We start from the raw sequence: 26,098 nt of genomic DNA on the forward strand, positions 1-26,098 counted from the left end.
AATTTCCCAAAATATTCCATTTTCTCCAAAAGATGATGATCTCAGAGTTGGTATATATAAGTTTGGGAGGGGGACTTGTCCCCCACATCAGTCCCTGCAAACAAAATTGAAAGAAGTGTGATCTTCAAGATTTCCTCTTCTTCTGGATTTTCTGGTGCCAACATTTCAACAGGGAGCTTTTCACTATAAAGGCAATAAAAAGCTGTAAAACACACTACAAAGAAGTTAATCTTACTTCAGTAGCAGCAAAAATCATAGAAAGCATTTATGAACTGGCCAACATCGTAGGGAGGCAAGCAGGTCAGACAGCATACTACATCAAAGCTGCATAAAAAAATAATAATTTTTATGACATTTTAATAAAAGGCACATATGGCTAGATACAAGCTGCTACAATAAAGACATGCAGGAATAAAATCTAAATTTCATTAGTTATAATCTACTAACAGGAAAACCATATAACGGCAACAAAGGTAGTTAGTGATGATGACATGGAGCAGAAGAGTTGAGAAAATGGCAGACACTGTAGCAGAAAGAACAAAGGGAAAAGATAAAAATAAATGTACAAAAACTGGGGGACACACTTTAAGAAACATACAAATGGAGTGCATCCGGTCCCATACATTTTATCAAACGTACAGTGGATATAAAAAATGTGTACACAAATGCCAGGTTTTTGTGATATAAAAAAAAATGAGACCACAATAAATCATTTCAAAACTTTTCCCACCTTTAATGGGCCCTATAACCTGTACAATTCAATTGAAAAACAAACAAATCTGTTGGGGGAAAAAATATAAAAAATAAATGTACAATATGCTGGATGCATAAGTGAGCACACTCTTAAACTAATACTTTGTTGAAGCACCTTTTGATTTAATTACAGCATTCAACCTTCTTGGGTCACACCTGCCATCAATTCAGAGACTCTGTTTAACCCCAAATAAAATTTCAGCTGTCCTAGTAAGATTTTCCTGACATTTATGCAGTTGCCTGCTACAGTGTAAGCCATGGTTCGCAGAGAGCTTACAAAGCATCAAAGGGATCTCATTGCTAAAAGTTATCAGTCAAGAGAAGGGTAAAAACAAATTTCCACAGCATTGGATATATCATAGAACACAGTGAAGACAGTCATCAAAAAGTGGAGAAAATATGAGACAACAGTGACATTGCACAGAATTGCACGTCCCTCCAAAATTGATGAAAAGACAAGATTAAAACTGGTCAGGGAGGCTGCCAAGACACCTACAGCATTACTGAAGGGGCTGGAGGAATTTCTGGCAAGTACTGGTTGTGTACTACATGTGACTACAATCTCCAGTATTCTTCATATGGCCTGGGTATGGGGTAGGGTTGCAAGACAGAAGCCTTTTCTTGTACAGAAAAACATCCAGGCCCAGCTAAAATTTGCAAAACAATACATCAAGTCTCCCAAAAGCATGTGGGAAAATGTGTTATGGTCTGATGTGACCAAGGTTGAACTATTTGGCCACAATTCGAAAAGGTACGTTTGGCACAAAAACAACACTTTGCATCACCAAAAGAACACCATCCCCACAGTGAAGCATGGTGGTGGCAGTATCATGCTTTGGGGTTGCTTTTCTTCAGCTGGAACTGGGGCTTTAGTCAATGTGGAGGGAATTATGAACAGTTACAAATACCAGTCACTTTTGGCACAAAACCTTCAGGCGTCTGCTAGAAAGCTGAAGATGACGAGGAATTTCACTTTTCAACACGACAATGACCCCAAGCATACATCCAAATCAACAAAAGAATGGCTTCACCAGAAGAAAATTAAAGTTTTGGAATGGCCCAGACCTAAATCCAATAGAAAATCCATGGGGTGACCTGAAGAGGGCTGTGCACAAGAGATGCCCACTCGCAATCTGTCAGATTGCGAGCTTTTGCAAGCAAGACTGGGCAAATATTGCCAAGTCAAGATGTGCCATGCTGATAGACTCCTACCCAAGAAGACTGAATACTGTAATTAAAATCAAAAGGTGCTTCAACAAAGTATTAGTTTAAGGGTTTGCTCACTTATGCAACCAGCTTACTATACGTTTTTATTTTTTATATTTTTCCCCTAACAGATTTGTTTTTCAATTGAATTGTACAGGTTATAGGTCACATTAAAGGTGGAAAAAGTTTTAAAATGATTTATTGTGGTCTCATTTTTTTATATCACAAAAACCTGGCATTTTAACAGGGGTGTGTACACTTTTTATATCCAATGTACGTGTATTTTGAAAAGTATAATGGGGACATTTTACCAAATTTGTTTTGTTTTCCTGACTCTGTGCATCACTGAATGTCTGTTTAGCTAAACCGGTATGTATGTTTGCATTACAAGTAAGAGTGTTTGTGGATGAGAGTGAGAATTAGGGTTAGGTGAATTTAGTGTGTGCGTCTGTGTGTGTGTGTGTGTGTGTGTGTGTGTGTGTGTGTGTGCGCGCACGTCTGTGTGTGCGTGTGCGCGTCTGTGTGTGTGTGTGTGTGTGTGTGTGTGCGCGCGTCTGTGTGTGTGCGCGTCTGTCTCTCTGAGCTGTCTTGCGTAGTGTTAGAGAAAGGGGTTTTCATAAGGCTTGAAAGGAAATGGAAAAGGGTAACTAAGGAGATGTGACAGATGTCTGGAATTAAAAACAGACACATGGTTACAGCTTTGTACACTGTATTACAGAATGACAAGCGGTAATTTGGTAAAGATTTCAAAGGCATTCCATAACAACTATGTACTAGAAGTTTCTGTGTTAAGAAGGCAAAGTCAGAGGCAGGAGAACAGCGAGGAGCACTAAAGAAAGGGAAATGTTTTAACCAAAACAGTCAAGCAGCTGAAGTGGAACATTTCAAGGCAAGTTTTGAAGAGTTTCAGAGGTAAAGAAGCTTAAGTGACCATAAATATCACTCACAATCGTGTAGAGACATAAAATGATTTTTTTTCTTACTGCCTAACCCAAAAAAAGTTCTATTTCTTTGAACTAGAGTTTGCTGCACATACACTCGTATGTTAGTGAGGGAAGTAAACTGAACCTTTTGCCATGACTGAAGAGAAAATATATTAGTCAGTAAAGCACTCAGCAAGTACTGTCACACAGAAGCAAATAAGGAAAAAAAAAATGAGGGACAATTTTTAACTACTGCCCTAATTTAAATATGACGTCTCTAAACTTACGTGGACATAGGAGGCACAATATTCAATTCAGGGACCACTGAGTGAAGGAACGTCCCTTCCCTTGTACAACTGTAACAACACTTAGGGGTGTGTAAAGTATAGTTGTGTAAAATCTTACCCTAATGATAGATGTCCATCTCTTTGTTGTTGCAGTATTCATTACATTAGGGATCCCCTGCCAAGGGCAGCCCGACGTCAAGCCAGTATACCAAAGCCTTAGATTGCTTTAAGGTACACCATATGCCACACACATGCTCCTTGTGTACCGTAGGGCATAAAGGTGACATCTGGACATACCATCCTCAGAACTGAGAGCTCCAGTAGGAAGGCCAGTCCAAGGGAAAAAAAAAGGGGGGGGGTAACCAGTATATCCAGAAGACCAAAGGACCAGGGGAAGGTGGGAAGGAGCCCTTCCATTTGACTATTCCTGTATTCATTAAATTAGGGAGAGTGCTAAAGCTCAGGAAGAAACTTGGGAGGAGGAAGGACCAGAACAGCCCTTTAGGAAGCCATGAAGGATGGCCCTAGCAAAACCAGCTCTAGACAGGATTAGTACACAGAGACACCCTGTGTCCTTATGAAACACCAAAAAGGGGAGGACAAGCCAAAAGAGTTTGAAGCTCAGACACCAGTCTGGCAGAAGTAAGGGCCAACAAAAGTACAGTCTTCCAAGAGCAATGATGTAAGGCAGCTAAAGCTGCAGACTCAAAAGGAGCCTCAACAACTTCTCCAAAACAAAATTAACATCCCTGGGCAACTTCACCAAAACAAAATTAACATCCCTGGGAGGAGGAACAGGCTTCCTTGGGAGGCCTAATATGAAGAAAGACTTTAAGGAATTGTTTGGCTTCAAATCTAGAAGCTAAAGGCAGACAAGTAAAGATAGATCATAAGTGGGTCTTAACAGAAGAATAAACCAACCCAGCACAGAGCAATTCACACAGATAAGGGAGAACAAAGGGAACATCCACTGAAAGTGGATCCAGGTTATGAGAGACACTAAACAGAAAACCTCTTCCATCTGGATAAGTAGGATTTCATAGTACTGGGTTTCCTGGCCTCCTGCAGGACTCTAACCAAGTCCTCAGAAAAAAAAGGTGTCTGTGGAATCAAAATCCTGTCACCCACAGTGTAAGCTGAAGAGTGGACAGGTGGGGATGGATTAGAGATCCCCTGTCCTGTGTGAGTAGATCCACCCTTGTGACGACTGCCCTTGGCTAAATGCAGAAGAGGAGGGAACCAATGCTGTCTTGGCCAAAAGGGAGTCACCAACAAGATCTTGGGAGCATTCTGTTGAATTTTGGAATGAGGCGAAGGGGAGGGGAAAGCATAAATAAACATTCCCCTTCCAAGAAAAAGATAGGGTATCCACCTTCCAAACCAGAGGACCTGGAATCTGGCACAAAATAAAGGAAGTTGTCCATTCAAAGGGAAGGCAACAAGATCTATTTGAGGAGTACCCCAATGGTGGACAATGTCCAGAAACACATCAATGTGAAGCATCCATTCATAGTATTAAGGACCTGCTCAGAGTGTCTGCTACAATGTTTTGAACTGAGGGAATGTAAACTGCCTGAAGAGTCACTTGATACTGGATAGCAGGATCCCACATTAAGAGTGCTAACTGGTAAAGATAAGATCTTACCTCCCCCTCCCAAGTTTGTTTACATACCACATCACTGTGGTATTGTCTGTAAACACCTTGAGAGATCCTTGGAAGAAAAGAGGATGAAAAGCCTGATGCAACAGCAGACGAGCTCTCATCTCTTTGGCACTGATGTGCTCTTTCTGTTGAAGAGACTACCACACCACCTGAACCTTTAGGGAGTCAAAAGCTGCTCCCTATCCTACATCTGAAGTATCTGTGAACAGGTCCCGAGAAGGATGAGGGGGATGAAAATGGAGCCCTGGATTTAGAGACAACTGTTGGATCCACCAGTGAAATTCCTTCTTCAGACACGGTAGGAGAGCAACTACAAAGTCTAGAGGATGTGCATACTGAAGATGCACTAACTTCAGAAACCACTAAAACTTTCTCATGTGGACTTTGGCCACAGGGAGCACAGGGATGGTGGATGCCATGAACCTCAGAGCTCTCAGAAATTCCCTGGCTGTTACAGAGGCCAGAGGAAGAAGAGTTTGAAAGAAGGAAATGAATGTTAAGGCCTTGGGAGGAGGCAGGGATTCCAACATAGGCATAGTCTGAATCCTGCACCCCAGAAAATCATAGTCTTAAGGAGGAGTCTGAAAAACTTTTTGAAGTTTAGTGTGAATCCCAGGCTTTGTACAAGAGAAATGGCAAAACAAAGATTTTGCAACAAAATCTCTGGACAGGATGTCTGAAATAGAAGATCATCCAAGTCAGTCAAAATGAACTTTATTGTCATTTAGATCTGCACACAGTGCAGCAAAACGAAATTACATTGCTTCATTCCCACTGCAAGAAACATGCATACAGTTACTATTCAGTAATACTAGAACAGCCATTACATGTATAAAAATGTGCCATTTAGGGTTCTGCATAAACTTGAATTTTCACGTTAATAGGTACCTGGGAAGCAAAAATACTGTATAGAGTATTGCACATCCAACTTTCAGGACAGATGAAGATTTGGACATTGCACTGAAATAAGCTACTAGTAGTAGTGATGTTTGAATAAATGGACATGAGAGCAGGTCATTTACTGGATTAGCCAAGAGAATATTCAGTTAATTGGTTGAAAGAGCAGAATAACTTCTGGCATGCCTGTTGTCAGAGTTCAGCAATTTAGCTGAGGAGGGGAAAAGCTTCTACTGAGCCTGGAAGTTTTGCAGTCCATGCTGTGGTAACATCTATCCAAGGAAAAGTGGGAGAACATACCACAAGCAGGGCGAGTATGGTCATTTATTATCTTTCTAGCTCTTCCAATACATCAAGATTTGTGTAAGTCATCCAAGAATGCCAGTGGAGAGCCAGTGATTTTTTCCGCTGATGTTACTACTCTCTGGACAGCCTTGTGATCAGAGGCATTACAGTTCCCGTACCATACAATGCTGTTGTTTGTCAGTACGCTCTCGATGGTTCCCTATAGAAGGCTTGGAGGATGGACTGTGACAAGTTTGCTTTCCTCCGTTTCTGTAGGAAGTGCAAACATTGCTGCACTTTTTTGACAGTGTGGTTGGTGTGCACCAACCAAGACAGGTCCTCCAATATATGTACCCAGGAACTTGGTGCGCTTGACTCTTTCTACTGCTACTCCCTTGATTTCCTGAGGTTAATCTGCTCCCGAGACATTCTAAAGGCCACAATCGGTTCCTTGCTCTTGCTGACATTCAATGGCACATGGTTGCCGTCACACCAGCTAAGCAGATGTTGCACTTCACTCCTATATGCTATTTCCACGCCATTCCTTACAAGACCTAGGACTCTGGTGTCATTGTGCGAACTTCATAATTCTGTTGGATTCATATATGGCTACATGGTCATGTGTAAGCAAGGTGAATAGTAGAAGACTCGGGACACAGCCCTGTGGTACACCCATGTTCAGAGTTATGTTTTTAGAGCTATTATTTCCCACACATACCTTTGGGGGGGGGGGGTCTGTGAGAAAGTCTAGTACCCAATTGCGCAAGGAGGTGCTGATGCTCAGTTGGATTAGTTTCATCACTAAGTTCTGGGAGATGACAGTATTAAAAGGCGGAACTGAAGTCAATGAATAACATCCTGACATAACAGCCCTTATTTTCCAAGTGAGTCAAGCTTTCATGAAGTGCTAGAGAGAGACATGTACCACATGAAGATATTTTGGAACCTTCCACAGGAAACCAGTATAAACGTTCACTTTAAGCTGGACAGCAAGGGAAGGAACAGGAATCTGTGGAAACTCTGATGCAGTCAATGTTGAGAAGTGATAGACCAATGAGTTCCCATATGACAGAGCAACAGATGGCACAGGATGAAAGTGAAGAGAATGTGCCACAGGACGATGCTATAGAACTTTCTATAGAATGCCGACAAGAAATGGAAAACAAAAAATCCGTCCTCAGTTTAGAAGAAAAAGAGCTAAGAAAAGAGGTGCTTGATTTAATAAACATAAATAGACATATTCAGATCAATGACAGAAATAGACTGCACAAGGTCAATAAAACCCAAAAAGTCAGAAGTCTGATAAAACAAAATGAACACAATAATTAAGACTGAACATAGAGATCCAGCGATATAACAGAAGTAAACAGGATATATTACTGTGCAGCTAAATTAATAACTGATAAAGAGCACGTGGTAGTGAGGGAAAAGAAGGGGAGAAATCGAACAGAGAAAACTATAAAGCAATTAAGACAAGAAGTGTCACTGTTGGGAGGAATATAGAAGAGGGAAACAAAGTTAAGAAAAGCCTCCAATTAGAAAACCCCATGCCCAGATGCAGTACCTAACTTTTGGCTAAAAGTATTAACATCTTTGCATGAAGATTTAGCCATGAGTAAGAACTATGTATATGCACACTCCAAACAGACACCAACTTGGCTAACAACAGGAAAAACAATGCTCCTACTTAACAGTAAACCTGCAAGCTACCCTAAAAATTATAGGCAATAACTTGCCTTCCGACGATGTATAAACTATACACGGGAATTGATGCCAACAGAGTTTATAGTCATTTTGAAGAAAACTCAATTATGGCAGCAGAACAAAAGGGCAATAAAAGAAAGTCATATGGAACAAAGGATCATTTGTTGTTAAATAAAGTCATAGTGGAGAACTGTAAAAAAGGAAGAATCTAACTATGACACGGGTTCCCAAACCGTGCACCGTGGCTTCCTCACAGGGGTGCCGCGAAGCGTAGCAGCGGATTTGCCAGGTAAGTGAATGCCTGTATGAGTGTGCGTGCGTGAGTGAATGAGAGCAATGTGTGAGTGAATGCAGGAATAAATGAATAAAATGATGGGGAGACAAATAGGGACAGATTTTAAATATTGCTCTTACAAACCTAGAAAGTGGATAGAATAATAGGTTTTGCATTAGCATGAATTATCTGAAGGATGTGGAGTCTTAAAACTCAAATGTTTGTCATTTAATGACTTCAATCCTCAACTATTTGGCAGAAAAGTACAGATTTTAGGAGGAAAACACCAAAAATATGAGGCAAAAATCTGGACATTCTGTGAAAATCCGCACAGTTGAGAGGTCTGAATCACACACCACACACACACCACACACACACCACACACACACCACACACACACCACACACACACCACACACACACTTCATTCATTCCTGCATTCACTCACACTCACCGCAAACTAATAAGCTTAACTGCAAAATAAACAGCGAACTGTTCATGGCTTATTTTGCAGCTAAGCTTATATTAGTTTGCGGCACCCAGTGAGGAAGCCGTAGCTCCCCAGGGAACCCCTAATATATGCACTTTATGCATGCCGTGGGGGGGGGGGGCGCCTTGGGAAAACCTGGATTCAGCAAGGGAGCCAAGAATCGAAAAAGTTTGGGAACCATAAATCTATGGCATGGATTGCCTGCAAAAAAAGCATTTGATAATATCCCACATTCATGGATAAAACAGTGCTTAAAAATGTATAAGATACAACCTACACTGATCAACTACATTACAGTGACCATGAAACAGCAGCAGACCACTCTGCAATTAAGCCACGATAAAGGACAAATTATGATCCCAGGGATAAAAATTCAAAGGGGGATATTCCAGGGTGATTCTCCGTCACCGCTGCTATTCTGCCTTGCCCTTAACCCATTAAGATGTCTACTTAACAGCTTAGGCCATGGCTATAATTCGGCTCCTAGAAAACAAATTGCAACAGCTTCTCATCTTTTCTTTGTCTAGGATTTAAAACTGTAGAGCAGATCAGATGAGGAACTGAAAGCACAACTGCAAGCTGTCAAAACTTTTTCAGATGACATAAGAATGTCATTTGGTCTTGATAAATGTGCAAAAGCAACCTTTTAAGCAGGAAAACATCAGTCTGGAACAAGAATGTAACATAAAAGAACTTGAGCAAGAGGAAGTGTATAAATATTTGAGAACTGATTAAGGATCAACAATAAAACATGAACAAATGCTAATAAAACTTAGTAAGGAATACTTTAGAAGACTTAAATTAATCCTGAAAACAGCACTGACATCTAGGAACAAAATCCAAGCTATAAACCAATTTGCTCTTCCTGTCCAAACTTAACAGTTTTGGAGTGGAGTGATTGACTGGCCCCAAAACGTGTTGGATAGATTAGACAGGAAAACAAGAAGCATGCTTCATGCTCACCAAATGATTTATAAAAATCATTGCATACCAAGATTATATATTCCCTGTTCCGAAGGAGGGATGGGACTCCTTGAAATTGATTATATGCATAGATCTGCAATCGTGGGACTCCACACATATCTGCTGACCTCACAAGACTCAAACATAGTGAAAGTTTTGAAACATGAGAACAAATCTAAGATGACTTCTCTGCTTAATCTAGCAGAAGCATATCTGGGTCAAGCAGGAAAGGAAATCAAACCAGAAGTAGATAAAAGTCAGGCAGCAACTGAATGTGCCAAAAAAGATAGAAAGAATATCATGCGAAGGACCAGATGAGAAGGCAAAAAATGTGGAAAATGCATAAATATAGTTGCAAGTATAGAAAACTTCTTAAATAACCTTATGTTGATCAGGAACGAACGCAGGAATGGTTAAGGAGAGGTGAATTCAAACCAAGAGATGAAAGGTTAATATTGGCAGCCCATGATAGTGGGATGTGTACACGTTGGTTTACAAAGTCCATTGAACATGTGGGAGAAACAGACAAATGTAGGTTTTGCAGAACAGAATTGGAAACAGTCGCATACCTCGTTGCTGGTTGTGAAATCTTAATGGCAAAAAGACTGTATACTGAAAGGCATAATAATGTGGCAAGATTGTTGCACTGGGAATTGTGTAAACATTATGGTATTGAAGTGTCTGAAAAACAATGGAAACATGAGCCACAAAGCATCATAGAAAATGATGAAGTTTATAGAAAACCAGACATAGTGGTCCATGAAAAGAAGACAAATGTAGCACCGATTACTGAAATCGCCACACCCAGTGACTACAGTGTCTTGTGTACAGAGGCACACAAAGTCGTAATATATCAGGATTTGCAGACAAAAACGAGAGCAATGTGGAAGAAAGATACCCAGACAGTCCCAACAGTAGTAGGAGCAATGGGTCTTATAAAAAAAGAATCTACAATTGCAATTAGATACATTACCAATACATGTAACTCTGTGGGAATTGCAAAAGTTACTGGGCACATTACAGGTGCTACAAATAGCACTTTTGGCTCACAAAGGCTGAAACAATACTAATTTCATGAACTTTAATGGGGTCTAGTCCTGTTACAGTATTAGAAACCTAAAAGATTTGGAGAAATTAAAAAAAGAGAGAAGCGGTCTTGCCGTGCTGTGACTGCACCCTCAGGACATAACCTTATTTGCTTCCTTGATGGTTTTCCTGATTTTAGCAGTGGTTTGTATGCAGGAAACATGATGGCAAGATAATCCAAGCTGCCCAGGTGTTGATAAGGTATTGTCTTATATGCCAGTTTTATGTTGGTGAAAACCTTATCTAGTGTATTCTCTCCTCTGGTCGCGAAGTTCACATGCTGATGGTAGTGGGACAGTACCGATTTCAGGCTGGCTTGGTTAAAGTCACCTGCAATTACATGGGCAAATTCAGGGCTTCTGTTCTGGAGTTCACTTATGGACTGGTATAGAGTGGCAAGTGCTGCATTCTTGTTTGTACTGGGTGGAATGTAAACAGCTGTTGTACTCACTCCGTTAAACTCTTTAGGCAAGTAATATGGCCTGCATTTTAGAGACAAAAATTCAATGTTCTCTTAGCAGTGTGAGGCGACCACCGTGTAGTTAATACACCTGTTGTTGTTCGCGTATATACATACACCCCTTCCATGAGATTTGTCACAGAGTGAAGTAAGGACATACTTGGATTCCGTAAATCCTGCAAAAAGCAATCACAGGAGCGAGGCATTTGGTGAATACCCTTGGGGCAGTAAAAAGTCCAAAGGGCAAAGCAGAGAAGTGAAAATGCCAGGAAGCAGAAGAGGAATGTCAAAACTTCCTGAAAAGGGGATGAATTGGAATATGGAGATAAGCATCCTTAAGATCCAGTGACACCATAAAAGCCTGAGGAAGCAGAAGAGGGAAAAGTCTGAAAAGACAACATTTGAACAGAGGGTACCTTCAGAAAAATGTTTACATGAGAGAGGTCTAGAATTGGTCTCCAAGTACCCTCCTTCCTGGGCACTAGAAACTAGAAGCAAAACCCCATCCCCTTTGACACAGTCACCTCTTGAATAGTACCCAGAGTCAAAAGGTCCTGAAGCACCTCTGGAAAGACAGCTGTTCCTGACGGGGCTGAGGAATATCCATAAAAAAAAAAAATAAAAAAGGGATTTCCAGACCATGAAATACCCCTGGTAGACAATGGACAGGACCCACAAATCCTGAGTAATCTGTAGCCAAGCAGAAGAGACACAGAGAGGTGAAGACAAAGAAGAAAATGGCTGGGAAAATAGGGGAGTCTGACAGCACCTGGTTTACCAGGAAAAGGAGACTTCTGAGGCACACAAGTCTGAGTAGACGTCACAGGAGGAGCCCGTGTTCCACCACTTTTACCCTTAGGAGGAAGGTGAAAATGCCTGCAAATAAAGGCTGCCTTATCAGGGTAGTTTTTCTAAAATTTAAGCACAGGAGAAACAAACACATATTTAAAGTTCCTGTAAAGCCTTGCCTTATCCTGAAGGGACATAAAGCAGCAGCAGCTTCGCTAAACAAGTGATTGTTATCCAGAGGGGCATCCATCCACTTGGCCTTCATATCATCATCAGGCAAAGGTTGATAACGAAGGCAATAATTCCTCCTCACTGACCCAAAAGCAGCAGCCCTAGAAGAAGCATCTGCTGCATCATAACTACACTTGAGGGGATAAATGAGCCACCTGGGAAGATGTACCTAACAGGGAAAGGGCAAAAGTTTTACCCTCAGGGTCTGCAAGATTAGAAAAAAACCTGACAGACCTGGGATAGGAGATGCAACAAATACATGGACATATGGGTCTGATAATTAACAGCCCTAAAGGCCAAGTTAGCAGAGGTATAATCCTCAGGCATGCTTAAGAGTCAGTTCCCCACTGGCCCCCAACCCAGTTGTGGCAGAGGAAACCAGTGATAAAGCCAGGCAAACCTCGCCTCAAGAGAGATGTCCACTGGAGGCTGAACAGCAGAAGATTCTGGCCTAGGCTTCTTGGCCTACTTCTTCACTGACAGCTGTCCAGAGTGGGAAGTTCTCTCCATTGTGTCCTTTGCAAGAGGCTTAATATGCTGGTTTTCAGGATAAAGTCCCAAAGAAGAAAGTCTGCTACGAAGGGTTTTAGGTACAAAGACCTGAGAGACCAGGAAATATGGTCGTGCGAGACGCCAAGGCAAAACAGACACAGTTTGTGGCAGCTTTTATGAAGAATCTGTCTCCTACATTGGCATTTACCCTTCTTGGATGACATGAAACCTCACAAGCAACAACAAAAAGATAGATAAGTAAAACTGAACCCCAACGGGGCACTTATCTGCAACAGCTTGGTGAATGAGCAACAGAACTAGCATTCAGACCCACAATGAAGAGGTGACATTTAGACTGGCTGCAAAGAAGTTCTGAGGATGGTACATCCTGATGTCATATTTATGCCCTACGCTTTTTGAGAAGCATACATGTGACATACACCATACCTTAAAGCAACCTAATGCTTGGGTATACTGGTCGGATTTCGGGCTGCCCTTGGCAGGGGATCCCGAAAATGCTGTTACAGTCGGGTCTCGCAGTTCAGTAGTGCACAACAGCTTTATCTTTTTTCCGATTTTGAAGCATAATAACAGCACTCCATGCACTGTAAAGTAATTACAGCTCCACAAATAGGACTACCAGTCATAAATCAGATTGCATCGACATAATGCACTATAAAGTAAAGTAATTACAGCTCCACAAACAGGACTACCAGTCATAAATCAGATTGCATCAAAATAATGCACTGTAAAGTAATTATAGCTCCGCAAAATAGGACTCTCTCGCTTTCGGCTTTTCCCGGTTAGGAGTCACCACAGTGGATCATCTTGTCCACTCACGACTGGCAGTGGAGTTTTTATGGTGTCGAGTTGCCAGCCCAGCGCCCAACCTTCCACAGAAGGCGCACACACATGCATGCACTCATGCCTAGGACCAATTTTAGCATCTCCAATCCACTTGCAGCATGTCTTTGGGGATGTGGGAGGAAACCCACATGACCACAGGGAGGACATGCAGACTCCGCACAGAAGACACCCCAGCCGAAGATCAAACCGGAGAGCCTCTTGCTGTGAGGTGACAACGCTAACCACTGCACCACCACGGCCGTCCTAGAGCTACCAGTCATAAATCAGACTGCATCGAAATAATGCACTGTAAAGTAATTACAGCTCCACAAATAGGACTACCAGTCATAAATCAGACTGCATCGAAATAATACACTGTAAAGTAATTATAGCTCCACAAATAGGACTGTTTGTCTTTTCGGCTCTTCCCGGTTAGGGGTCGCCACAGCGGAACTCCGGTCTGCTAATGACTGGCAGTAGATTTTTATGGTGCCGAGTTGCCAGCCCGACACCCAACCTTCAACGAAGGCACGCCCATTCACGCATGTCTTTCGGAAGCCACTTGACCACGGGGAGGACATGCAGACTTCCACACAAAAGGCGCTCCAGCCGAGAATCGAACAGGAGAACCTCTTGCTGTGAGGCAACAACACTACTGCTGTACCACCGAGGCTCCACAAATAGGACTACCAGTCATAAATCAGATTGCATCAAAATAACTGCACATTACTTTGTTATAAAAAAGTATAATGAACAGAAAAATATGAAAAGTGTTCAAGAACCACATACTCTGGTAAATTACTGCAAAGGGGATCCAGACAGATAAAAGAATCAACTTCCTCCCCACCACCACCTTCAATCTGGAAGAAGAAACAGATAAATATATTGGGGAAAATGGCAAAAAGGAGAACAGAATCACGTGCAACAACAAAACAGAGTTACAGTCGGGGACCCTGCAGATCAGTGCGTGAGGAAAGGTACAACAGAATAGGTAGCCTGGTGGTCTGATGGCTTGAGCAGTCAACAACATTTGGTTTTTACTGCTGAGGAAGTTTCATAAAAAATTATGAAAACTAGAAGCACAGAGTTTAATTTCTGAATAGAGAACTTGTTAATGTTAACAACCTTTAAAACCATCACACCACTTATTTCATAAACCATTTCTCTATATTGCCAAAGTCCATTTTAACATTTAACAGATTCTGATTTTTTAAATCTTGAGATATAACTTTTTAATTACTATATATTATCATATTCTGAGGTAGTTTCTGAAAACACTCTTATGGACTTACAGATTCTAAGAAAATGTGTAAAAGTTTTGGTATAAATGCCAGGAAGTATAAACAGATTAATAATTCAGAACGCTGTCAATCTTCTGCTCCAGCCTTTTAATGTATTTAATACTGAATGAATATTCTTAGTTATTGTACTGTAACAACTAGACTGAGCCACTGAAACTTCAAATGTAGCTTTCAGAGGAAAACAAGGATCAGTGGCACGACAGGTAGTACTCACACCTTTGGCACAAAAGACCATGGGTTCTATTTCCACACCAGGTACATGGATTGCCAACGTTGCAGTGCAGCATAAGGGGGAATGCTACTCTTGTGTTTATCACCCTTAAGATGAAATTTAAACCAAGGCTCTATCTTCCAAAGTTGGTGGTAGCTCAGATGGATGTAAAAGATCCCACAGCACCCATCAAAAAGAGTAGGAGAAGTTCACCGATGCCATAGACAAATTTCCTCGAGCAACATAAATACCACTTTAGGTCTCCTGTGAAAAGAGGCTACTTACTCTACTGGTATTAACCCAGTTAACAACGGTTAAATAAATGAATAAGTTATGCATCCTGCCTTAGATCATACATGTAGACTGCTAGACAGGGGCCCAGAGAAGTAAATATTGTGGGAAGAAATATCCAGGGAATTGTTATGGCTAGGCTTGCATAGGCCCTAGGGCCGATAGCCTAGTACCAACCTATGAATGTACACAAATAGGAGCCATTAATGTCAGGGCTGAAACACAGGACTCCCCCTTTGTAAGCCTACTGCCTGCAATGCAATGTGATGTGATAGACACTTTCTGAATGAAGCAACTCACATTTTGTCAGTTTTCATTGGTGATTTTCTTCCCAGAATATTCACATTCACATAAGTATATACATGCCACTTATGGGGGTTAGGACTGGTATAATGGTCAAAATGTTTACATCACAGACAAGAGGTAGAGGGTTTGATTCTCATTAAAAGAAACTGGTTAAGTTTAAAATGATCCACAAGGACAGCTAGCCTATTACTCACCTATAAGCCTTAATGCATTCATTTTAATGAAAAGCTGACTATTGCAAATGTAATTTAAATGACTGTAATCAGTGTTGTTTTTAACAAAAAATGTTCTACCCAAAGACCTTAGCCTGTTTAGCTGCAGAAAAAAAAAAGTGATGACATGTGACTAGGGCTGCAGTGAACCTTTTGACAATTTACAAAAACAGCCTAACCTGGTTCAGCCAGTGATCACTGCAGCTGAATTTCTTAGTGTTGCTGTACAACTCCACCTTTACAAGGTCATATAAGGTGTGGGGCTACGTGAGCATCAACAATGGATCTATGCATGAAGAGAAACAAGTTAACTGAACCTGCAATAAGCAAAATTACACACTCCTAAATCACTACAGAAGCACGTAAGACTCGGTCTATGCCAAAAGCAAGACATATGGATAATAATTTCTGATGTGCAGAAAACACAAAAGCTGAAGTCCCCAATGCAGTTTCACAGAAGACCAAGTAAAAAAAAAAATGCTGGTGAAACACAAATATGTGCACAAAAATAGTTAATAACTTTCAGTTTTCAAGGCATCAGGAAGATGCATGAAATGTTTCTGGACTTTGTTAGTACAAATGCTCTGGAACAGATAGTCTGCACCCCCACAAGGGGCTTGAATGTCCTAAACTTACTCACCAACACAGGGGACAGGGAGTTTCTGCACTACCCCCTGTGTGTTGCCCTCCCTGGTAAGGTCCGACCATAATAAATCAGTCTCGTTCGAAATAATGATCATACCTGACTCCCCATTCAAGAGCAAAAAGGATGAAAAATTTTTCCAAAGCAAACTATACCCTCCTAAGCGATGGCATAGTTTCAAACCCCCTCCTACCACTGTCAACAATGACTCCTATACAGAGAGTTGTACACAAATGCCATGTACAAACACCTATACAAATGTATAGAATCTGCTGTACCTGAAGGCCCTCACAAAAAAAAAAAAAAAAAAAAAAAACCCCACCCTGGTGGACATCAAGTATAAATAGGTTATACAACATGAGGAAGAAATTAATGTCCAAGGACAAGAGGAAACTGACTCAACAGAGGAAGGATACTCTTCACAGCTTGAACAAGCAAACTAGACATCTTATAAAGCCCTCTAAAGTCAATTACAAAGCTAAACTAGCATCCCTAGCTAAGGTTAATTACAAAGCATTATTCAGCTATGTCAGAAATCTAAAAGGGAAGGCCCAGCTTTGTGCCGAACTAGTAGTGTACAGTACCACTCATACTGACCCTAAGGACATCACAAACCTGACAGACACATTTGGCACAAACTTCACCCCCTATCCCCACCAGACATACCCCAAAAGCATACCTATCACCAGTTCTCTACCTAGTATCTCCAAACAGCAGGTCATAATCACACTCTCCATGGCCAAAATTACAGCCTCTATGGGAGCAGATAACATCCCAGGCTGCCTACTAAATGGTCTAAAACAGGACCTACTGGAACTACCTGGCTCTCACTTCAACCACAGTCTAAGTACTGGGTTTGTCCAGCAGAGTGAAAAACAGCTACAGTAATTCCCCCCAAAGGGGGGCCATCAACCACCCTTGGGAACTATAGACCCATAAGCTTACCCAGACTTATCTGCAAGGCCATGGAGATAATCATCATGGACCTTATCAACAAAGACATAGATAACATTCAAACTCTTGACCTGACCCAATTTGGCTTCATTAAGGGTAGATTATGCTTATTAAACCTGGTGGGCTTCTTTGAGAATGTCACCAAAGCCCTGGATGAAAGCAAAATAGTACATTCAGCCTATCCCGATTTAGCCAAGGTTTTTAACAATTCTCCACTCAGGCATCATTGAGAAATTCACCCAGCTGGGAATTAACCCATATATCACTAGATGGACAGCCAACTGGCTCACCAATAGAACTAATTCAGTCAAAGTTCGGGATTCTCCCTCTTCCAGCAGACCAGTTACCAGTGGTCTACCATAGGTTCATAGGTAGGTACTAGGCTATTGGCCCTAGGGCCTATAAAAGCCTAGCCGCAAGGATTTGTGCTGGGCCCCCTACTGTTTGGAATTTATTTCTCAGAAGTCCAGGTGAAAATAGATAGCATGTGGCTTACCATGTTTACCGATGACTGCAAACTGGGTGCAATCACCAAGTCCCCAGCAATGCTGATATACTATGGACAGATTGAAGGTCCTGTCACTGTACTCTGTATCTTATAAGGTGCTGAGAGGTGACTTGTGCCTGGCCTACAGAGTAGTCTTGGACCCTGCCCTAATGGAAATGCTATAATCTATAAGTCAAATGGGACATGATTCACTCGCCCTAGGGATCTTAACCTAACCTGTGACATTAACAGGAAATGCTGTAGAGACAAATATGTCTCCCACAGATTGCCACTCCTCTGGAACAAACTCACCTGGAACAAACTAACAATTAGCATATAACATAGCTCCTCGATGATCCTATTTAAGCATAACTTAGACAACTGGATGGGAGACTGTAAATTTACCTCGGGGGTGGCACCAATGTCCTGCTTGGAAAAACAGCAGTCTGTGCTGATCATAGACTCACGCTGCAAATATACACCATACAACTTGGTCAGTATGGGAACAAGAGTATAACATGGTTAAGCTTATAAAGGCCCTAGGGCCAATAGCCTAGTAACCTCCTATGAACCCATGAATGTCCCTAAAAAAAAAATCACGTCAAAAGCTGCCCAATATCTCACAGATCTTTGAGAACATAATTAATAATATATTACTAATGCACCTACAGATGGAGACCAGAAACAGCTGCAATTTTCTAAAAAATTGGTGGAGAAATCAATACCTACAGATCCCATGAAGTACTATGCCACCTAAGAAAGTGATACTAACCAACCCATCTACAAGAATGAAGGCCCACAGCCTTTGATCCACATACAACCAACAGAGCTCTCTCCCACGTTAGTACAGATAACAATAATAACCAAAGTGAGAAGTCAAGGAGTCAGAGGAGTCCCTGATATGTAGTGGTATAACAAGGTTAGAAAGCCAAGTACTCTATTGGGAAACTGACAGGAATGGGGGGGGGGGCAGTGAAAAAAAGCTGCTGTGTTCCTACACTGGACACATTTTCAGGCATCAGGGCTCACACACTCTGAATGCAGCTCTGGAGCACATCTGCAAGACACCACCAGCTTGACTTCCTGTTTTCTTTACAAAACCAATAGTGCCACAAGCATATGCTCTACGGTCAACAAATAAGACTCACTGGAGAGACAGGCTGGAAATATTATGAACCTACGGAACAAGTTTTCACTACAAGTCAAACATTGTACTACTTTGTCTTCCTTTAAGGCTAATCCTGATGCCTGGATGGGTAAACACACATTTACCCAGGATTATCATCTTGTACAGCAATGCTCATTTTAGGTGGTGAAAAATAAGTCTTTGAAAAGAGGGGCATGAACTTTTAAGTGTGTCTGCTTAAAGCTGTATTAACAATCCTGAGGTCTTCATGATCACATGCCTACTACTGTTCCTTTTTCAAGTACTTGTACTCCACATATGCACTTTTTTATCATATCCACCTCTCTATTTATCAGTGGTGTAGCCAGGGAAACTCAGTCTAATCAAGCATATTTTTAGCATCTCTCAGAAACATTACATACTACTAAAACCAGCAAATGTTTACAACAGCTTATGCTAATGCCTGTACCAAAGATAAGTATATAAATTGCTTAATCTATTATAAAGCACATTTTTGTGGCTTTTGGAAGCATTTATTTATTGGATGTGTGGGAGCAACATTTGTTGAAATGTGTGCTTTTTTAATATGATGAGAAGGAGCAACACAAATAACATTGTCAGTATACAAGCAGATTTTTGGTATCTACACTCTGTATGTATATGTATACCATGATGAAACATTAATATATCTGACAACTGGGTAAACCCACTGGACACAGACACAGCCCCTTTTCAGAAACAACACAGTAGCAATGTCTGGTAAAATTGCTTGCTATGAGTGGCAGAATAAGCAAATGGAAGCTGTGACAATCAAACTAGATAGCTGAATGTGGTTTACCAGCAAATATAGTCTTAAGCCTCTGTAGCAAACCTGTAATTGTATACACACATATGCATACATATACACGACCAACGTACTAATCAAAGACAATGTCTGATGGGATATGAAACTAGGACTCAACCCAGGCCACCATAACACTCATCATACCTCTCAATCGCTTAACACAAGAAATTTGGACAAAGCCAAAAATAATGGGGGGACAAAGGCCCAAAAATAGGAACACATTTTAAATACTGTTCCTATAAACTTAGAACGCAGCTTGCTGAAAAAGTTTTGTGTGGCATGCATTCTTGAAGAATATGCAGTCTGAAAGTCAAATATCTGTCACTAAAGAGTGACTTCAATCCTTAATGACTGTACAGAAAAATCACAACTTGTACAACAAACTGACCAAAAACATGAAGCAAAAATCTTGACAGAGTGGTATGAACTAACGCCAAATGTACTGTCTGCAGGAACGTAACACCGGCCCAAAACCAGAACTCTGAAAAACAGACTGCATAATCCATAAAAGATAAACTGAAATACTAGCCTTATTTTCCGTCTCAAGCTGCATACTAATAATTCAATCAAGTAAATACAGTAGGGTTACCACCTGTCCCACTTTGTGAGGGACAGTCCCTCTTTGCGCAGCTGTGTCCTGACAAAAAAATTGTAAAAATGGCAAATGTCCTGAGATCTTGAGACAAAATTATTTCGTATATTTTATGTAATAGTTGAATAAAACAGTTATTCTGTATCTAAAATACCCAAATGTTATAAGAAATGGAATAAGCAACTAAAATGCTCCAAGAATAAGCTTTTAGTTAGGCAAAAAAGTTAAGCTCTATCTTTTGTACTGACCGTGGGTATGTGTCGGCCTGTAAAATCTGATGTTTGTACCAAAAATGTCCCACTTTGGCCATTTGAAAAGGTGGCAACCCTAAAATACAGGGACGTGAAACTACGGAGCAAGAAAACTTTAAATAGCGGATCCAACTTATTCACATGACAATCATCAAAACAGACCAACAATAAAAGTAATACATAACAGTCTACCAAAAGGAAGGCTGTATATTAGATAATACGCTTCCATACCAAACAATTTTATGATTCCACGTTTGCTCTACGAGTTTGTTTTCCAAATGTTCGGTTCCGGGATTTGCGTATGTCTCAATATGGATTACATAGCTGATTGGTCGGTGTGAGATAGGGCGGGACTGTAAGCACCACTGGGGTGGAGACACGTCCCAACATTTATGAAACCGACAGAGGGCGAGGATGTTATGATATGACGTGACGTGATGTGGTTTTCCACGTGTTGCGTTTCCTATACAGATTTGTCTCATATTTTAACCCATATCATTATCAGAAAGTAGGTTAGAAATTGAAAAATGAAGTGTTTTTCAAGCAATACATCTCACACTTTTGCAGTACGCATTATAATGGCTGTAGATGCACGGTGTAATCTGGCATACACCATTTATCCTGTCATACATCTCAACTGTACAGATTTTTGTAGAATGTCCAGATTCATGCCTCATAGTTTTGGTCTGTTCCTCATAAACTTTGTGATTTTTCTAGCAAATTACCGGGATGATCTGAGGATTGAAGTTACTAATTAATTATATGCATTTGTGTTTTTAGACTTCATATCCTTCAGAAAAATGCATGCTAAGACAAATTCTGTTATTTTAGCAGCTTTTTAAGTTTATAAGAGGAATATTTAAAATTTGTTCCTGTTTTGGGGCTTTTGTGCTCTCATTCTGTAGGCTTTTTCCTGATTTTTTCCGGTAAGAGGTTGAGAGGTATAAATTATGTAATGTGCATTAAATTGGGATGCCTTATGTGCAATGCATGACTCTCAACTGTCCCTGATTTCGATTCAAATTTTAGCTCTACCTGTCTTAAACCCTTCTAAATCTGGTGACTTTTGGAGAAAAGGTGTTGAATTATTAAGCAATAACCCACACCTGGGTGTGGGTAATGCTGGATTTACCCACGGTTGGTGTGGTTTGGTCACGAGGGCGAAGCTTGATTGACCAAACAAAGACAATTGTAGGTAGATCCAACATTATCCACACCCAGAAGTGGGTTATTGCTATTATATAATGACATTATTTAAGAAAAAAAATACTTACTTTTCTTAAATAATGTCCTTGTATAACGACATCATGCTCTCCTTCCTCCTCTGGCAACCTCCTCCTTGCCCTATCTGATGTACTGCATATGCGTTTGGAACTTGCATTCCCACGCATAGCCAGTACATCAGTGCTCTGGAAAGTAAGCAACAGAGAAAAGAAAATCTCTGTTACTTCGCTTTTTTTTTTCTTTTGAAAAAACCTTAAAATTAAAGAATATATCAATGGAAAAAAGTCCAGGCAACTGGACCTTTTTCCTTTGTATATTCTCAACAGGCACGCTGGTTGGGCTGGCCAATCAGTATGCTCGTTTTACGATGTTAATGGCCAGTCATTGTATAATACTTAATAAATAATGACAATAATTAGAGTTATAGACTTCTTTTACTTCAGATGATGTTTAATTAACAGTCTCCAACTCTGTGAATGCCTCCATTAAACAGTACTCGTATTTTAAAAGTGTCAGTGCTTGTCCCTGATTATTTATGGATTTATCCTTGATTCTGTTGAGATTTGTTTCTGAGTGGTTGAGAGCTATGGGGCAAGGTATGCATGTCTTCCTTGGATCTTGCTCTGGTTTTTGTGGGGAGGGGCGTCCTGTTTCTGTTCACATAAGACATGGTGAAGCAAAGTGGCAAGTCCCTCCAGTGACCGCAGAGGTGTGCTTCTGTCATAAGATGAAGTAGCGGCTCACCCTGGGCAGGTTTTTATTTATTTATTTGTATTTGCTTTCTGGGGTAAAGCATTGATCTTCATGGATCTTTTTCAGAATCATCCCAGGAGCGGTGTCTAGTTAAGTGACTTGCTCAGAGTCACATAATTAGGTAGTGGAGTCTAACGGAATCAAAACCTTGCACCACTGGACCACAGAAAGCAGATCATTAACAGCTTCTTAATCCTCTAAGCAAACTGCTAGACTTATATCAGGGTTATCTTAGCATATATTTATTTATTTGTCTTTGTTGGCCAGGAAAGTTCGACTGGGCAGAGCCATTTTCATTGGAAGCCTATGGAGAAAAGCTCCACCACAGTGCATTTATTTTAACAAGTGAATTTCAAACAGTTCTCTGAAAAATAACAGCAAACATAATTTTAATGCACGCATATAAATTAAAGAATTTACATCAACAATTATAAGTCTATAAAGTTGTTCCAGCTATAAAATCTTGCAGGAGTAAATGGAATGATACTGCAGAAGGGAAACATTATTGTAAATAAGTTTAGTGTTCTTTCATTTCAGTAAAAAAAGATTTGCAAAGAGTTCAAGATACGTAATGAAGTTAGTTATAAAATTATGCCGGAAGAGAGGTTTTAGTATTGTATAAGTTTGTAAAGCGTTTAAGAGATATATTGAACTAAGTTATAAAATTATGTAAGAGGGGATGGAAGATATTAGTATTCTGTAGGAGGATAGTGGTAAGAGCATATGACCGAGAGAGCATGGTATAGGATTGTTTCGATTTAGGCTGCCTGTTCCAAATTGGTGTATCTAGAAGGTTCATAACAGATATTTATTTATTTATTTAAATTTGTTGACCGGGAGTGTCCGACTGGACGTAGGTCCATTTTCAGTGGAGGCCCGGGGAGAAAAGCTCCACAGTAAAATAAACAGACAGTAGTTACATTGGATTACATCATACTGGAGATGCATGAGAGGGGTAGAGTGGTGGATGGGGCAGTTAGTAAAAAAAGAGCAAGATGAGAAGTGTTGTTTGGTGGGTGAAAATGGATGTATTAATTGAAGTGCAGCAGGGAAAGTTGTTAGGAGTGCGATGATTTAATTAGAGGAGAGCAAAACGTTTGTGAAAAGCAATAAGAAGTTTGTACTTTCACTCGAGGTCTCACCCTGGAGATGACCATCAGCATGACCAGGTAAGGTATTGTGTCAGGTGACTTTTACAGCTTGGAAGTTTGTTAATCATTTTTACTTGTGTAGTGATGGTGTTCCACAGCTTGGAGATGTAACAGAAATATAGCAAGTCCCCGATGAATTATTTTCTGTAGTGCTTTGTAGAAAATTTTCACCAGAAAGCAGGTTCCTTGTGGAAGTATAGGGCAATATATATATTTTAATGCAGGATATCATTCAGGAAAATATATCAGTTTCTATGCCATAACTAGCTGAGAGTATGTTATGTAGTTGTTAAGCTCAGCCAGGTTAGATGCTTTATGGCTTGGCAGTTGTGAGCTCAGTGCAGTGTTGATAGCAAATTTAGCTACTTTGCTGTAACAGGAGACTAGTTTGGATTTTAGTGTAGAGCTTAGGTTTGTAAGAATAAGTGAGGCATATAAGAGGGATGGAAGCAAATAAGATGAGGCTAGAGGGTTTTTGCTGGGTCTGTAAAGTACTGCTTTACGCTGTAAAGGGAGTCAAGTTTCTGGCTGGTCTTTTTAATTGTTTGAAGAATATGTTGATCAAATGTAAGATTGTCATCTATTACAATGCCCAGTAATTTAGTCTGTGGTACTATCTCAATGTTATTACTATTATTTGCTGATGTAACCAAGAAAGACTATTTTTGATGTAAACAATGGTTTGGGGTGAAGAGTATCAATTTTGTTCTATTGGGATTAAGGAGTAGGTTTGAACTTTTCAGCCAGGTTTTGATTTCAAAGAAAGCCATTTGGGTGGTTTCTTGTAGTCTGGACTACATATTAAAGTCAAATCATCTGCATATTGTACTATATTTGCTTGGTGTATGACAGTGTGAAGCTTGTTTATAAAAATATTAAAAAGAAGGGGTCCTAGTATAGATCCCTGAGGGACACGTATGATGACTAGAAAAGAGGAAGAGAGCTCCTGTCGCCATTTGACTGCATTTTGCCTTCCAGATAGATAACTAAGAAACCATTTAAGAGAGAATAGAGAGAAGGACCTATAGAAGAATTCAGTGAATAAATGTTATTGTGATACAGTGTTCAAAACTTTCGATAAGTCTAGGAACACAGCTCACACTAGGTTACCACTGTTCCTATACTGGTTTATAGTGTTGGCGAAGTGAAGGAGAGCAGTGGTTGTGCTGTGGTGGGGTCTGAAAGCATGTTGTGTTTCTGAGAGTAGATCATTTGAATTTAGGTTATGTAGAAGCTGTGCATGAATACCCATTTCAAGTATTTTTGATAGGGGCAGAGGATTGCAATGGGCTTGTAGTTATTAAACTCTGTAGATGTGCCACATCTGTGTAAAGATACAATCATGGATTTTTTCCAGACGGAAGGAATTCATTTTTTGGGTGTTGATCTGTTTATCAATATAGAGAGTGGAAAAGCAATTGAATCTGTAGCCATTTTTAATACTGCAGTCTGAGGGGAGTTGGTCAGTAGCTAGAGTGGTGGTTTTAAGTTATGTAGGAGTTTTTTAATGGTGGAGGTAGGTATTTGGCTAAAGTCAAATAGCTGAGGATGTTTAGCAGAAGCTGCTGGTACTGAGAGGGTAGTTGAAGTATTAATGTCTGTGACGGACAATATAGCCTGTATAAAATAGTTGTTAAACTGTGTGGGAATTAAATCAGTATTACTGTTGGCTGTAGCGGTGAGAGTGGTAATTTGGCCTGGATGTAAAAGCTGGTGATCATAATCAGGGTTATCTGCTTCATACCTTTGAGTGCATGAATTGACATTAGTGCCAGCCCCCCACCCCCCGCACCCAATCCTGAATAGAGTAGAGCAGATATCCTCAGACCTCAGCTTAAATGGACAAACATATTTCTCTCCATTTTATATATATATATATATATATATATATATATATATATATATATATATATTTATATCACATGTATGTAAATATATGTGTGTGTGTGTGTGTGTATATATATATATATATATATATATATATATATATATATGTATATATGGTTTCACTTTATAATTTCGAAATACTAAAATATCGAATTTTAGTATTTCAAGACTTGTTTGTCTTTTCGGCTTTTCTCGGTTAGGGGTCACCACAGTGGAACTCTGGTCCACTAATGATTGGCAGTAGATTTTTTATGGTGCCGAGTTGCCAGCCTGATGCCCAACCTTCTGCGAAGGCACGCCCATTCACGACTATAAAGTCGATATCCATGATCGATGAGTTCCATACTGGATCGGTCGAGGTCCGGGTTAACAATGACTGCCACCAGTACTGTTAGCCAACAGGGTGCTGTCGGAAATTGGGCTACTGTTGGCTGAAGGAGAAGAAGAGGGGAAAGGCATGCCCAAAGGCAGGAAGAGAGGAGGAAGGTTAGGAGTATAGTAGTGAGGGTAGGAACTT

General features: G+C 40.4%; 1 protein-coding gene across 1 annotated transcript in view; it reads right to left on the reverse strand.

The window, feature by feature from the left end:
• SIL1 (SIL1 nucleotide exchange factor) overlaps window positions 1-20,915 on the reverse strand; it is a 500,357-nt gene extending 479,442 nt beyond the window's left edge. The window contains exon 1 of the mRNA XM_044069009.1: window positions 20,798-20,915. The gene's annotated coding sequence lies outside the window, so the exon portion shown is untranslated. The remainder of the gene's footprint in view (window positions 1-20,797) is intronic.
• Window positions 20,916-26,098: the final 5,183 nt, after the last annotated feature.

This window comes from Protopterus annectens, chromosome 4.part0 (genome assembly GCF_019279795.1).
Source record: "Protopterus annectens isolate FY-2018-M chromosome 4.part0, PAN1.0, whole genome shotgun sequence".
NCBI classification, from domain to species: domain Eukaryota; kingdom Metazoa; phylum Chordata; order Ceratodontiformes; family Protopteridae; genus Protopterus; species Protopterus annectens.